Source organism: Podarcis muralis, chromosome Z (genome assembly GCF_964188315.1).
Source record: "Podarcis muralis chromosome Z, rPodMur119.hap1.1, whole genome shotgun sequence".
In the NCBI taxonomy this organism is placed as follows: Eukaryota; Metazoa; Chordata; class Lepidosauria; order Squamata; family Lacertidae; genus Podarcis; species Podarcis muralis.
In genome coordinates, this window is record NC_135673.1 from 18,574,566 (window position 1) to 18,588,110 (window position 13,545).

General features: G+C 48.4%; 1 protein-coding gene across 1 annotated transcript in view; it reads left to right on the top strand.

The window, feature by feature from the left end:
• Window positions 1–13,545, top strand: part of NOTCH1 (notch receptor 1) — a 93,911-nt gene that overhangs the window by 22,920 nt on the left and 57,446 nt on the right. The gene's annotated exons all lie outside the window — the stretch shown is intronic.

Genomic DNA, 13,545 nt, shown 5'->3' on the forward strand with positions numbered 1-13,545 from the left:
TCCACAAGCGGCAAGTGCCTCCGCCTTGCCTGATTGAGAGCCTCTGCAACTTTCTAAGAAAGGATCTAAGAGAGTCTGGCTTCTAGATAAGGCCAACGGCCCACCTAGTCCAGCATCCTGTTCATACAGTGGCCAACGAAGTTCTCTTTGAGGATGGGTCCACTGTAAACTTGGGTTGATGCTTGTTTGGGCTGGAGAAGTCAAACTGGGCGCACCAAAATGGTTGCTGCCTGTACTACACAGTACTATACTTCACTGAACTGTTTAAATGCTCCTTTGATTGCCTTTAAACTCCCCACCACACTTGCCATCCTCTCCTGCCACACTAGTGTGGTGCATCACACCCTTTGGTTGTGCATACCACCCTTTGTACTAGTGGTATGCATCAGGAGCACTGCCACCAGCAAAAGGTTAAGAAGTGGGTCCCTAGATACATGTTTGGATTCTGGGTCTAAAAAGGTTGAAGACTACTGTTTTAGGGGCACATCTCCCACTTTTGGGGACCAAAGGAAGCTGCCTTCTGCTGAGCCAGACCCCATCAGTGATCCACACAGCTCAGTTTTGTCTACGGGACTTAAGGCAGGGAGTCTCTTCCCAGCTTTACCTGCCGATGCCCCAGGCGAGTGAACCTGGGACCTTCTGCATGCAAAGCAGATGCTCCACCGCCCAGCTACAGCCTTTCCCCCAATTTTTGTTGCTCCTGGAGTGGCTGTAGGCAGTTTATGGAGAGCGGCAACCCCTTTTGATGGGTGTCATAAAACACTTGCTAGACCTGAGGCAGGCGATATCTGTACTGGATTGCTGAGAAACCTATTTTCTCTTCTTGCAGAATATTCCTCCCAGTTCTCCCAGGCATGGGAGGAAAGAAGCCCTTATATTTTAATCTTTATAAACAGCCAAGAGTGCCAAACTTTCCTCGGGGCGGTGGGGGGCGGCACATCCTGGGACAGAGAGTGGAGAGAGAGGCACTTTTTCTGTTGACTTTTACAGCCAGCTTCAAACTTTGAGCCTCTGCATGGATCAATCATTAAGCACTTTCCAGATACAGGGCTAGGTGGCAGGGCCATAAAACGGCACCTGGAGCAGCAGAAGGGCTCTATAATCTCCACCAGGTGATACCTGTAATCAGGAGGACTTAGGGAATTTGCTGGGCAGAGCGCAGCTGTCAGCTACGGAGCTGGGCTGGCAGCTCACCTGGGAGGGTTCCCAGTTGTCAGAGCGGTAGAGGTGGAAACTCTTAGTGCTTAATTAATGTGGAGGCGGGCGGGGCGGGGGGTCTAATTAAAAGGCAGTGACCTTTCTATTCCCAGACTTCCCCTTGAGTTGTTTTACCATGGGGGGGGACGGACGGACAGGCAGAGCCAATATGATTCCAACAGATAAAGATTTTGGGGAGCAGCAGCTTCCATGGCAGAGAGTTAGCAGGATTGGGTGTGGGAATTTTTTTTCAGAGGGGCATTTAGTTTGCAGTCCTAGAACTTTCTTAGAAATCGATCCAAGTCATTGGTTCACACAAGCGCTGATCTCACTTAATGTGTGGTGCTTCTTCATTCAGGGCACAGTTAAACTGTGGAACTTGCTCCCACAGGAGGCAATGATGGCAACCAACCTAGATGGTGTTAAGAGGATCAGATGTATTCATGGAGGAGAGGGCTATTACAGGTTACAGACTCTGTTAACCCAGAAATATTGCTTCAGGTTAAGAACTTTGCTTCAGGATGAGAACAGAAATTGTGCTCCGGTGGCGTGGCAGCAGCAGGAGGCCCCATAGGCTAAAGTGGTGCTTCAGGTTAAGAACAGTTTCAGGTTAAGTACGGACCTCCGGAACAAATTAAGTACTTAACCCGAGGTACCACTGTATTTGGTTTGACTAGGCCTTTTTGTATAGCTTTTGCTACTCAACTTTCTGTGTTCCTTCCTGGTAAAAACAAACAAACCTCAAGTTGAACGGACAGGCAGTTTTAAAAATGAATGAATTAGAATTAGTTTGAGGGAGGGAGGCTGTGGAGCTGGGATGCCTTATGGTCCATGGGAAACTTCTTTCTTTGCAGACAGATTCCCCCCTTCTGAATTCACGCTTTCTCTTGTCCCGTGATGGGACCTTTTGATTTCTGTGTCAGATTGGCAGTGGGCTTATCCATCGTAAGGTGGGAATAGGTACTCCCCCCGCTCTGAGAAAAGGACAGGATGAAATGGACTGTGAGGCTTTTTTTAAGGGGGGGAGAGTGTGTGCGATGTGTGGGGGTGCGTGTGCGTGGCATCTGTCCCTGGGGTGGCAGATGGTGAGCTGGAGGCTGTGAAAGAAAAACGGTGAACCTCTTGAATTGATCGCGGGTTAAAGGTCAGCAAAACATCTGCCTGGGGTTGTGTTAGGAGACGGCATTTCTATACAGGGAGAGTGTAGGAGAGACAAAACCTGTTGCTGGTAGAAAGGCAGAAAAGCCCCGAAAAACAGTGGAAATATTGAAATAAGAGAACAAAAGATTGGGGGGCGGGGCGCGCGCACGTTTTGTCAAACAGGCTCCAGACTGCCAGAGGACTGTCGGCTCTGTTTCAGTTTTAATTCAGGAAAAGTATTGGGCTTCGCCATTATGAGTTTCCCTAGAGGTCAAGCAGGCAGTTGCCCAAAGGGGTAGCTATGTGCACAAAGCTGGAGTTGGGGAAATATTTCCTCCCTCTCCTAAACCTAGAACTCATGGGCATCCAACAAACCTGTATGTTGGAAGATTCAGGACATGTAAAAGAACGTCCTTCATAACATAGTGCATAGTTAAACTGTAGAACTCACTTGTGCATTTTGGATAGCTTTAAAAGAAGATTAGGCAAATTCATGGAGAGGATAATGCCACCGATAGCCCCTAGCCACAATGGCTATGCTCTGCCTCCAGAGTCAGAGGCAGTAATGTTTCTGAATACCAGCTGTTGGAAACCACAGGAGGGGAAGGGTGCTCTTGTGCTCAGGTGCTGCTTTTGGGTTTCCCTTTGGGGTCTTTGGTCAGCTACTGTGAGAACAGGATGCTGGGCTAGACGGACCATTGGACGGATCCAACAGGTCTCTTCTTCGAAATGAATTTTATAGGAGAATTTGTGAGAAATGCTGTTGCCTCTTAACTCAGACTGCACATTTTGGTGAAGTGCAACAGGCACCAGCTAAGATCTCCCTCGTTTCCAACAAACGCCACCTAAGAAAAGCAGAGAGCCAGTTCCAGGATGCACCCAGTTTGTTACAGCAGAAATGTTTGAGAATCTTGTGGCATTTTGAAAGACGCAACACGTACCGGTATATTTGTAGAATCGTGGAATTGTAGAGTTGGAACCTCCTGTGATGCAGGAATCTTAGCTAAAGCATCCATGACAGATGGCCGTCAAACCTCTGCTTGAAAACCTTCAATGAAGGAGAGTCCACCATGTTCTGTGGGAGTCCATTCCACAGCTAGTTCTTCCTGACATTTAGTTGTAATCTCCTTTCTTGTAACTTGAAGCCATTGAGAGTCCTACCCTCCAGAGCAGTAGAAAACAAGCTTGTTCCGTCTTCCATGGGACAGCCCTTTATATATTTGAAGACGGCTACCAGGTCTTCTCTAGACTCCTCTTTTCCAGGCTACACATACCCAGCTCCTTCAACCATTCCTCATAAGACTTGGTTTCCAGATCCCTGATCATCTTGGTTACCCTCCTGTACATGTTCCAGCTTGTCAACATCTTCCTTAAATTGTGGTGCCCAGAATTCAGACACAGGTGTGGTCTAACCATAGCAGAATAAAGCAGCGGGACTATTACTTCCCTTGGTCTATTCTTCAGTTGATGCAGCCTAGAATAGCATTAGCTTATTTTGCTGCTGCATCACACTGTTGAGCTTGTGGTCCACTAAGAACCCCTAGATCCTTTTCATATGCACTGCTAGTAGAGTGCAGTTTCCTGGGCCAGAGCTCATGTCATCAAATGCATGAAGCACTGTCCACATAGGTACAAGTGTGTGGTGTGTGTGTGTGTGTGTGTGTGTGTGTGTGTGTGTGTGTGTGTCTGTCTGTCTTGTTTTCTCCTGCTCTGGAGGATAGAACCCAAACCAATGGCTAAAAGTTACAAGAAAGGAGATTCCAGCTAAACATCAGGAAGAACTTTATGACAATAAGTGGAACAGCTTCCTTCAGAAGGTGATGGATTATCTCTCTTTCTTTCTTTGGAGGTTTTTAAGCAGAGGTTGGATGGCCATCCGTCATAGATGCTTTAGTTCGGATTCCTGCATTGCAGGGGGTTGGACTAAATGACCCTTGGGGTCCCTTCCAACTGCAGTTCTGTGATTCCTTTCGATTGGGAGGACTATCAGGCAGATCAATGAATGTGTGCACCTACACACATGCTTTTGACAAATTGCACTGCTGCGCTCAGAAAAATCAGAGCCTCCTTTGCCAATATGACCAAGGCAACTCTTCTTCCAGTGCCCAACACCACTGCCTACAGCCTGCTCTACAAACTGTGATGTGTTAGCAGAAATTATACACCGAGCTCACTGCACACAGAGCCAGTTTTCAAAAGAAAAGCCCAAAATTTGGTGAACAGATTAGATTAAGCACCTGCATTTATGGGTAGTTTTGTTGTGGTAGTTCCAAGATTGTGCTTTTAAAAGAAATACTTTGTTGGCAAAGCCCTACACGGGAAGCTGACGGGTGGGTGCTGTGGCATTCTTAGATTAAATGTCATGTCCTGATGTGATGGGAGGTAATGGAAGGGCCCCGGAGTCACAAAGAGCTTTGACAGGATGCGACAGTTTGCCTCCCTGCTCTGCATACCACCAGAAAGCTTTCTTCAGCCTCGTTTGGACTTCTGAGAATTGAAGCACCCTCTTCCCACACAGGTTTCCAAGCTTTTATTTGCAGGCATCGGGGCCACAGAGAGCTGTGCTTGTCTTTATAGACACACAACACACATGCACACTCTAGGAATGGTGGGTCAATGCAACGGTTTAGTTTCCAACGGAAGATCTTCACCAGGGCAGATAGATATGCCATGAGCTTATCTGGTGCTTATCTGCAGCAGATCTTGAATCCACGGGAGGGTTAAGAGCCAACCTCTCCAGCAGATAAGCAAGAGCCTTTATCGCAGGGACACAGGTCGGGGGATGCTCAGTCAGACAACCAAATGTAGTCAAGCACTATTACCCAGGACCAGGGGTCAGCAACCTAAGGCCCATGGGCCAGAAGCGACCCGCAGAGGTCGTTTGACCGGCCTACGACCTGCCCCCGAACTGAGCTGCCGGCTCGCACGCTGCGCTAAACTGGCGCAGCACAGCACGGGGACTCACTTCTGTGGCACTGGAAATTGCGTCTGTGCATGCGCAGACACTGAAAATTGTGGGTGCACTCGCTCATGCGCACGCACGATCCAGCCCACAGAGGGATCTCTATGGGACCAATCTGGCCCAGGCAAAATAAACCTTCCTGACCCATGCTCTGACCTTTGAGGGTGTCTGAAAGCTTTCCTCGTCAACCCAGAGACCTAGCTACTGCCTTGCCTCCTCCTGTCTGTGGAGGGATTCACACACACACCCCGCCCAACCAATGCATTTTAATTTAAATGTCTATAAGGCACAAATTTCATTCAGTAGATCCAGGTGTTAATTGTTTTCGTTTTAAGCCAAACCACATTACATTCCAGTAGGGAATGAGGGAGGGGAATTTCCCCCAAGAAACATAGAACTGTAGAGTTGGAAGAGACCACAAGGGTCATCTAGTCCAACCCGCTGCAATGCAGCAGTCTTTTCCCCAGTGTAGGGCTCGATCCCATGACCCAGAGATTAAGAGTCTCATGCTCTACCATCTGAGCTATCGTCCTATTTCTTTCTTTGTTTAATGTATTTATATCTAACATTTCTCCCTATTTGGCATTCAAGGCAGCTTCCAACATTTTAGAAGTGTCATTGTAATAAATACAAAGCAATAAAAATAAACTAGGTAAGAACAATAATTAAAACACATAAATTAAAACAAATTTAAAATCAGCATTCAAATATGGTTTGACCTGATGACAGCCCAATACAGAAAATGGGGAAGAAACAAGTGATTAAAAAAAAAGTGTGTGGATGGGAAAGTAGTTTATTAACCATCATAAATCAGAGAATATCATATCATAAAATTAAAGCTGCTGGATTGTAATTGTTGCTAGTCGTACTCGCAGTGTAGAGGGTGGCTTTGCAAGCGTTTACTGAATTTTTTATTATTGTTACTAATAGAGTCTTTGCCCCCTGGATCCCTAGTTTGGCTAAGCCCAAACTACATGGATTTTGCAAGGATTTGCAATGATGTCTATAGTATTATTAATTTATTTTTATTATTATTTATTGAATTTATATACCACCCTATACTTGGAGGTCTCAGAGCAGTTCACAGAACAATATCAAAATATATAAAACCACAAAATATATAATAAAAATAAAAACAACAACCCAATAACATCCCCACACACACACACCAAAAAAACCCCACATTTTAAAAGGGCATAGGATGTTAATCAAATCAACCAAAGGCCTGGTTTAAAAAGATCGTTTTTGCCTGGTACCTAAAGGTGTATAATGAAGGCGCCAGGTGAACTTCCCTGGGGGAGCTTTCCACAGATGGGGAGCCACTGCAGAGAAGTCCCGTTCTCGTGTTGCCATCCTTCATACCTCTCGGGGAGGAAGCACACAAACAAGGGCCTCAGAAGATGATCTCAGGGTCCAGGTAAGCTCATATGGAAAGAGGTGTCCTTGAGGTATTGCGGTCCTGAGCCGTTTAAGGCTTTATAGGTCAAAACCAGCACTTTGAATTGGGCCCGGAAACTAATTGTTAGCCAGTGCTGTCGGACCGGGATCGATGTAATATTATATGCTCAAACCGTCTTGCTCCGGTAAGCAACCTGGCTGGTGAATTCTGCACTAGCTGAAGTTTCCGAACCATCTTCAGAGGTAACCCTGCGTATAACACATTGCGTAATCTAACCCTGAGGTTACCAGCGCATACATAACAGTAGTTAGACTATCCCTGTGCAGATAGGGGTGTAGCTGGGCCACCAACCTAAGCTGATGGAAGGCACTCTGGGCCACTGAGGCCACCTGAGCCTTGAGCAACAGCAAAGGATCCAGGAGTATCCCTAAGCTACAAACCTGCTCCTTCTGGGGAAGTGTAACCCCATCAAGAGGAGGCGATTTCCCACCCATCTGGTCTAGGGAACCACCCACTAACAGTGCCTCAATCTCAATCTTGAGTTTCAGTCTGTTGGCTCTCATCCAGTCCATTACCGAGGCAAAGTATGGTTTTTTCATTGTTATTTGTAAAGACATGAGAGCATTTCCTGCAAGTGGCTCACAAATATGAGGCAATTTTCCTTACTAGTAAAGTTCGTGGGAAATGTAGAAGAGCAAAATTACTCCCAGACGTGGCGCACAGCTTGATCTGTGAGCCCTGCTCGCTGGCATGGTGCTGCACAGACAACATCTGTGGAACCGAGTCGGTCCGGAGAGTGTCCGCAGTAAGATAGTATCGGCCAAAAAGTTGTTCAAGAAATTTGACAAGCTTTTGAGACTTCCAGAACTCTTCTTTAGCAGGCGGCCCGCATTTGTATAAAAAAGAAGAGCCTGGCTGCTGGATCAGGCCAGTAGCCCATGTAGTCCAGCATCCTGTTCTCACAGGGGCCAACCAGATGCCCATTATGGGAAGCCCACAAGCAGGACCTGAGAACAAGAGCAACACTCTCCCCTCCTGCAGTTTGCTGCAACTGGTATTCAGAGGCGTACTGCCTCCAACAGTGGAGGAGAAACCTAAGAGGGTTCCTGTTGGCTCAGGCCCGTGGTCCACCTCGTCCAGCGTCCTCCTCTCATGGTGGACAACCAGATGCCAGAGAAATGTGCAAGCAGGGCCTGAGCACAAGAGCACTCACCCTCATGTTGTCTTCAGCAATTTCTATTCAAAAGCATTGTTGCCGCTGACCATGGGAGCACAGTATAACCCCCATGGCTAGTAGTTGTTGCTAGCCTTATTCTCCTCCATGAGTCTCTTTAAATCCATCCAAGCTGGTGCCCTTCACTGCCTCCTGCAGGAGGGAGTTCCATAGTTCAGATGTGCGCTGCATGAACTTATTCAAGCAGGAGCTCTGGGGAACTTGGGACCTTCAGCTGTTTATGTGACTTCTTTTGGTTGGCCCCAATGCAGACAGATACCCAGCTGTGGGCTGCTGAAATAAGGAAGTTTGCTACTTCCTTCTTCCCTTAAACAACTCACAAACCTCTCCCACTTCACACACTCTTTAATGCCAGCGCCATGCACTTGGGGTGATTTGCTTCTCCAATCTGAGCTTATGAGAAGGAAGAGAGGGAGCCACCGCAGGAAGTGCCAGAGGGTGCAGCCGCTGGTAGCCACACATGCAGCAGCAGCAGCCCTGCAGCCGCCATCCTCGGGATGCCTCCATTGCTGCCCTGTGCCTCCATCTCGCTGGCGCCTTTCCCCTGAGCAGCGCCAAAGCAGGCAGCTGAATTCCCTAACAGAGCAGTGTGTGTGTGTGTGTGTGTGTGTGTGTGCGCGCGCGCCCACCGCCCAGCCCCCTGCAGTTCCCCCTTCCCTGCAGCATTCGGTCCTCTGGAACAGCACATTGGCTGGCGAGCGGGAGAGCAGCTGCTCTGACCCTCTAATTAACATGCGCACCTGCTCCTGGCACCCTTTTGTCTGCCCAGCAGATGCCCTGCTTTCCTTTTTTCCTTCCCCCTCCCCTTCTTCCCCTCCTCCTTCTCTTTCTGTTATGCCCACTTTTCACTGGGCCTGGCTCATGCCATCTCATTAACTTGAAATGTCCTCGGATTCTCACAAACACAAGGACCCCAAACAATGGGAGCTTGGGAGTTTGTGGAGCTGGAGGAGGAAGGGGTGGCTGCTGGCTGCCTCCTTCCTTTGCTCTCTCCATTTGCATGAAGGACATTTGGGGGTTTGGTTTCCTTGCTCCCTCTGGATCAGCTGGTTCTGCTGACCTACTTCCTGCCTTGGTCTCCCACTTGGTGTTTTTGCTGCCCCCCCGGGGTTTTTTTATTGATATCATCTGGACACATTTTGGCCTCCCAGGTCTTCAAAGTGTTGAATGTGGACCACCCAAAGCCGAGCAGTTTTGAAGCCCCATAATAGCAACAGTGCAAGGACACAGAGGGAGCTGCACTTGCGTCAAGTCAAACCATCGTTATTTCAGCCCAGTCCTTCCAACGCTGACCGGCAGCAGTATCTCTCAGGGGTCTTTTCAGGCAGGGAGACTTTCCCAGCCCTCCCTGGAGATGCTGCAAGGGCTTGATCCTGTGGAGCCTTGAGCAATCTTAAGTTGCAAATGACCAGCATGGTTCTGGGTGGGTAGAGGAGGTTTTAGCGGGTGGGGGCATCTGTTGCCCTCCAGATGTTGCAGGACGATGGCTCCAAATCATCACTCCTGGCCATAAACCACACTGGCTGTGGGGCTAAATTGGCGGGTACCTGTTTTGCCTGAAATGCCTCCAGCCCCCCACGCGGTGATCTGTGGGTGGCAGCGGGGAAAGCTCTTGGCACTCACCCTGCAGCTGCCCTAGGAGAATGGGCTGTGCCTCAAAAGGCTGCCCTTCCATGTTGTGGCAGTTTTGCTACATCCCACCCCCCTGTGTAAAGTGCTGCTTATTCTCCATGAATGCAAGAGCAGGCTGGGGCTGAAGCCAGCTGCAGTCCTCTTTGTGCAGGATGGCAGAGTCGTGGCAAAGTTAGATGGCGGGTGCAGGGAGTTGAGAACGGTGAGGAGAAGGAGAGAGAGAGAGAGAGAGAGAGGAGGGAACTTTCCCTCCCTCTCTCTTTCCAGAATCCAGACACAGGGCGCTTCTTAATAATAATCGCCATCATTGTAATCAAAGGGATATTCCCAGGACAGCCCCTGTCAACACCTGGCTAGCACAAACCCACCTGTCTCCTGGCCCTTTGTTCGGGCATCTGTGGCACAGGATGGGCCTTCATTTGCCGCCTTTGAACTCTTTGGGTTGTTCATGTAACCAGCCTTGCGGAAAAAAAGGAAAAGAAAGAGGGGAATTATGGTACACAGGACACCTTTTCTCTGTTTTCTCCCTACCATACAGGCAGAGTTTCACTTGCAAAGGGCCAAGTTCAGCCTCTGAACCAGAATTGGCTTCTATGTTCTGAATCCGGTGGATTTATTTATTATCTTTTTATTGCATTTTTATCCCACCTTCTTCCCTTCAAGGGGCTCAAGCTGGTGTACGTGGGTCTCCTCCCCCCTATTTTATCCTCACAACAGTCCTGAGAGGCCTGACCCTCCCCTCCATCTTCTTAAGTTGTGGGGTGTTAGGCTAAAGCTGAGAGAGGAGCCCACAGTGTTCCTGCCATGTTGTCCATTGCTCTCTTGGGGCAAGAGAGCCGTCTATAACAGCCCTGTCGTGTAGTTCTGTTATGCCAGCATTGCAGGTAGGAATGCTGTACTGAGAGTTGCTCAGTACAGCCCAGCAGTGTAGTCCACTTTTAAGTGTTCCAGGCCAGAGGCAGGAATATTAAATTGCCCAGGGTGGCAAACAGATAAACCATTTAAAACCAAAGCAAAAGCATTCTAAAAACAACTTCAGTTAAAAAACATTCTTCCATGCTATTAGCATGAGGCTTCCTGGAGCAGCTGTCTTCCGCCTCCTAATGGCTGGGGTAAGCAGGAATGTTTTCAATTTCCTCCTCCTGAAAAGCTTATAATGATGGAGACAGCTGCACCCCACTAGGGCGGGCATTCTGCAGCTGGGGAGCCATCACTGAAAAGGCCCTGTCACAGGTCAGCACCAACAAGCCCTCACTAGACAATTGCAGGGTCCGAGGTGGTTGGTACTTGAGAAAAAGAGACTGGGTGCTCTTTTTAAAAAACATTCGGAACTTAAAATAAATCTTGTTTTTTGCACATGATGTAATGTCCACGTTAGAGATGGGGGCTCTGGAGTGTTTCTCCATCCTCCCACCCACACCAGGGATAATGCTGCAATGGTTATATTGCAGGGCTGTTTTCGACTCTCCAGAATTCCACCCCACATCACCACTGCAGCCCTCTGCAGGAAAAGAAACTGCCATCTTTTTGCTAGGCTATCCTTAAAATACCTTCCTTTCCCCAAAGCACTGAAACTTGGGGCCGCAAGAAAGATTTGAGCTGCACAGGATTTTGCTGCTGAAAGACTTTCTCCTGGTTTAAAATAATGATTGTAGCTTTCTGGAATCTCAGAGCATCCTTTCCATGGAATACTCACATCTGCAAATCCGCCTCTTTCTCCGGCCCATATGTGTTTGTGTCACATGCTGCCTTGTTTTGTTTAGGGTCTCTCTCTTTTATTAACGAGCTGGCCCTTTTGGCTTCTGGTAACAGATGGCTCTGCCAGTGACCACTTGATGGATGGGTGTGTTTGCTGCTAGGATGTCTCTATTTTTTTGAAAGAGAGAAAATAAAAATGGAAGCGCTTTCCCACTGAGATAATCTGGCATATGTTGCATTGGGGGGGGGGGAGCCTTGTTTCCTGCCTTTTTAGCTGTAGGTAACAACTTTTGGACGGGAGCTTATAGTTGAAGGCAGCGGCAAAGCAGTTGTCTCGAGGGTTGTGCACCCAGTAGGAGTGGGGGCATTAGTAAGGGTGCTGCTTCACCTGTTGACAAGCGCAGGGTGGGCCCCTCGCTCTTTGACTTCCATCGCATAAGAACACAAGAACGGCCTGCTGGATCAGGACAATGGCCCATCTAGTCCAGCAGCAAAAAAGGGTGTGATTTCTCAGGGATGGCTCTTTGATCTTTGGAGCTGCCTCTTTGAAGGCCGGGAGATTTATAGCTCCCTCGGTGGCTCTGGGAGGAGTTGGGGCAGGTGGTTCGTGGGCATTGGGGGGGTGGGAGTGTGTGGCCAGGGTGTGAAAGTGGTGCCTAAGGTGCATGTGAAAAAAGGGTTCCCATGGGGTGTGGAAGGCTTGGGCAGTTGATGGATTGCTTGTGATTCTCCAGCTCAGGTCTTTGCAGGAGCTGAGGGTAGTTTGTGATTTAAAAACCCAGGGGATTGAGTTTCACTTCTGTGGGAAGCCTGCCTTTATCTTGTGCAGTGACCCCTGTCTCTTGTCATAACATCAGAACCCAGGAGTCATTCAGTGAAATTGATTTGCAGCAAGTCTGGGGGCAAGTGCAAATTGTGAGATGGCTGCTTTCCGCAGGACATAAAGGCCACTAGTTGTTAAAAGGGGGCTGGACAAAATTCAAGGAGGGGGACACATTTATTCACAGCTATGAGCTATGACAGCTCAGTGGAACCTCCACATTCCAAGGCAGTCTACCTCCAAGTATCAGTTACTGGGCCGGTGGGAAGCAAAGAAGCCTGTTGAGTTTCTGCCCTGTCTGAGGACTCCCTAGAAGCATCTGTCTAGCTACTGTGGGAGACGAGAAGCAGGGGGCTTTTAATGGAATCTGGCAGGGCTGTTAAGAATTTACAGCCTTGAGGCCCTGCCCTCCTTCTTTCTTCTTCTTGTGTCCCCAGTAACAGTTTATTCAGCTGTTTTTAAATGTGTTGCTTCCCACCTAGAGCCTTTTGAATGGGATGGGCTATAAATCCAAGAGAAACCCACAAATGTGTGACAAGAGGTAACAAAAAGCCCGTTGTGGCCCTGCGGAATATACAGGTTACCTGTCCTGTCCTGGAAATGAGAGGGCATTTTTTTCAGGTGGCAGGGGTCAATTGCAGACATGGGCTGCAGGAGGTGATAGTTTGGGGGCACAACCCCTTCCGCTTCATGCAGAATGCTGGGAAGGGCTGATACAGGTCCACCAACCAGTTGCCCTGAGCATTGTATGGATTGCTGAGGTACCTGAAACATGTTGGGAAAAGTCTCCTGGAAGACCTCCTACTACCAGTTGGGTATTCATTGGTAGATCCTGGATATGGCCAAAGGGCCCCCCCCCCAGCACCCTGTCCTCACAATGGGTGTCCAAATGCATATTGTGGGAAGCCCACAGGCAAGACCTGAGCGCACAGCAACTCTCCCCACTTGTGATTCTCAACAATTGGTATTCAGAGCTAGACTGCCTCTGGGGATGGAGGTTCTGCTCTTATGGTAGACCTCTTATGGTAGACCTTCATGTTGGCTAACCAGATGCCCCAATGGGAAGCAGTGTTAGATATATAAGTTAGGCGCCAATGGTCACCTTAAACCTAGTTTGTGGTCACTATAATGGAGTGCCTTACTTGTCAAAGAGTTGGACTAGATGTCCCTCGGGGTCCCTTCCAACACTACAACTCTACAATTCTATGATCTCAGCTACATTGCTTGACTATAGCTTGCTCTACAACAATTCCTTTGTTCCAGTATACAAGGAGAAACACAACACAGCGGAAATAGTATTAACTATGGCCTAAGGCAAAGGTTTTTAAATTGTGGTTGCCAACCTTGCGCCCAGAAATCTCCACATAGTTGCAATTGGACCTGCGCCAGTAGCAAAATGCACCTTGGGAATTTTAAACACTGGTGTGTTCTGAGTGCAACTGTAGTCTCCTCTCTTGTAGTTG